Source organism: Austrofundulus limnaeus, unplaced genomic scaffold (assembly GCF_001266775.1).
Source record: "Austrofundulus limnaeus strain Quisiro unplaced genomic scaffold, Austrofundulus_limnaeus-1.0 Scaffold205, whole genome shotgun sequence".
NCBI classification, from domain to species: domain Eukaryota; kingdom Metazoa; phylum Chordata; class Actinopteri; order Cyprinodontiformes; family Rivulidae; genus Austrofundulus; species Austrofundulus limnaeus.
This window is the reverse complement of record NW_013952607.1, coordinates 23430-26578: the sequence shown is the minus strand read 5'-3', so window position 1 is coordinate 26578 and position 3149 is coordinate 23430.

The following is a 3149-nucleotide window of genomic DNA, read 5'->3' as shown; positions in this document are numbered from 1 at the left end:
CACACACACACACACACACCACGGTTCCACACCCACCTCCTCACCCCACAGTATATCTTGCTAATGCAGACCTTTTTGTAATCTGTACAAAAAATAAAATAAAAAATAAATAGAAATTCCGAGGCCTCGTTGACTGCTTTACACCCTCTTTGTTTTCCCTCTTCTCTCTGCCCTCCCCGTTCCTCTGAATTTGTCCTTCTTTTACCAAAAGGAATTCAAGGGGCTTTTGACAAATCCTGGAGTCTGGCTTGTCTTTCCTGCATTTTTTTTTTTTTTTTTGGAATGGTTGAGTCGTGCTTCTTGTAAAGAGGATGTGGCGCAGGAGCAGTGTTTCCTGACTGATAAGGGGGGGGAGGTCGGGTGGGAAGCCTCGCTCCGTCAGGATGTTTGGGCCTGTATGGGCCCTTGCATCAAAAGAGCCAGAGTTGAGGGAACGGGAACCTGCTGTTCAGAAGGCGGGAGGAAGCAACGCTGGGCTGATTACCATCGACTTGCCTTCCACCATTTTTTTTTTTACCAGTAGCAACCTAGCTTTTCGTGTCTTCAACACAAGCTACACGTTTGTTGCAAATACAAAATCTGACCTCTTTTGGCTTCCATATTCCCTTTTGATTGTGTGCTTTTGACACCTTGCTGTGAATGTGATTAAACTGAGCAGAATGACAACATTCATCATGTTAGCAGTATTTGCAGCTGGTCAGGGGTCTCATTTCTTTGAGGTTAGATCATTTCCCTACATGCCTGCAGGGTTTAAAACTCTGCGGAGGGGTCAGTTTGAGCCTTTTTTGAATGTGGAAGCTGGGCGGGTGGAGCTAGAGGCATTTGAGGTGCGAAAAATAAAAAAAAGTGTCTTTGATGGGGTATCGGCCTCTGAGTTGTTAGGGGTTAGCTCCGGGTGCTGCTGCAGACTCCCTGGGTAAAATCTACTTGTATGTCTCAGGAAACACACCTCAGGGTAGGACGCTGTGACAAGGACACAAACTCAAGCATCAACACAGCACACCATGGAGCAGAGCCTTGATAATTAAATGTTTATGACTGATCAAATTATGTAAAACAAACAAACAAACAAAAAAAATAAGCACTGAATCAAATTTCTTTTTTAATTTAGTAGAAGTCACCTCAAAATAAATTTGTTCTTTTTGTTTCTACAGAACATGCCTTTAAGAAAATAATAATCAATGCAACACAAAAACAGGTTGTTTACAGCTTTTAATTAAATGAGGAATGTAATTGATACAAAGTGAAACATTTTGTTGTAAGAAAAAACAAGCCTACATGTTAAATATATAATGTATATAAGCCTAATAAATATATTAATATATTCATTAGCATCTTTGACAGAAAGAACTTGATTACAGTTGTTATAAAGTGCCCCTAATTCCCCAAACAGCTTTTAAAAATAAAAACAAATATCTAAAATTTACATTGTAAATTGTGTTTAGCATAATGGTGTTCATTGCAGTAGATACAGCTTCAAGACAAAGATATTAGCAATTAGTTAACAAATATGTCGGATATGACTCATGAGGATGAATGAGTTTTAAACAAAGCCTAAAGATTTGCAGGCAGTCGAGGCTGTCAATATCACTATCTGGTCCTTTAGTCATTTTACTACAACAAAGAGCAGATGAAAGTCTATGAAAGTCTGGAGGTGTATAACTCTTTTATCAGTGGGTGGGTTCACAACCTTGGCACCAAAGGCTCCACAATGATTATTATTGTTTGGTCTTTGCTCCAAACTTCAAAAACTTGTTTCTGAATATATTTCAGATATTTCATTTAAACCACCCTTTAGGTTTCATTCATTATCTTTTGACAAAATGCAATTGTTGCAAACCTTTTAGCTAACTATTTCTCCACAAACCACTTTGTGATTTAATCCTCAGTTTCATTATAAACACCAACAACACCAAAGCCCAAACTACGGACACAGATTGTATAATAAAATCTATAAAATAAGATTCAAAGTATATTTAATGTTTTCATTCTGTTGGGAGTTATTCTTGAACAAAATTTGTTTATTATTAATTAACTGAGTCACTGAGCACCTTTCATAAAACCACACTTTCAATGTTTACATTGAATTTAGTTCAATAAATCACTTTTGTTTTATTTAAAAGCTCTGCATCAGACTCTTCTGAGGTAGAATTTGGTTACCATAGAAGTCATTAAAGTGCATTAAATCATTTCCTGATACATTTCAAAACACCTCTGAACCTACAGGAGCAAGTTTGACCCACACAATAAGTAAAACAGTTTTTCTATGACTTTTCTTTAACTGTTCTACTTTTGTTTAGTTCACATAATTGTTTTATTATCAGAGATAGGTTTTAGTTGAAAAGAAACTGATATAGTCTGTAAATATTCTGTTATATTTTTTTATTTGACATTTTCTTAGTTAGAATATGTTTCAACTTGTTTTTAATGTGCTCAGGTGTTTTATTGTAGAAATGATTCTTGACACTGTTTTTATTTGTCAGAGCTGACTCAGAAAACTGGAGAAGTTTCAACTCATGGATCTGAAGAACAGCACCATGGAGTTAATCCTATCACCAGCGGTAAGTCAGCACAGGTTTTAGCTACCCTGAAGAAAGTTTATACTGGTTGCTAGGTTACAGAAAAACCATTCAAAACACATGATAAAGACTTTTAGAAACTTGAATTTCTGGCACTAAAAATAAGTCTTATTTTGATGACAGTCTAAACTGTGTGATATTTCTGAGCTGTTACTTCAGAAAAACAAAACAGGCTTATGCTAATTTAATAAAATGGATATGGGGCTTTTAGTAAAGTCATGTTTTCCTTTAGGAAGCAGTTGCATTTTTGGGATTTCTGAACCTGATCTTCACCTCTTTTTGTATGTGTGCCATGGGAAAAGACTTTTACAGTCAAAGAAGAACCTGAAGACCCTGGTGGTGATGGGTTTGTCCAAGAGCCACTGGTTGAGTCAATCAAAACTCCAGTTGAACCTCACTGCAGCGACCAGAATGAAGAATACATTGGAGACTCAAGGGACTTAGAACAACATAAACCCAAGCACACTGGTGAAAAAAAGTTCATCTGTACCCAATGTGAGAAGAAATTCACTTAGTCAGGACATCTGAAACTTCACCTTCTTGTCCACTTTACATACGTATATATATATA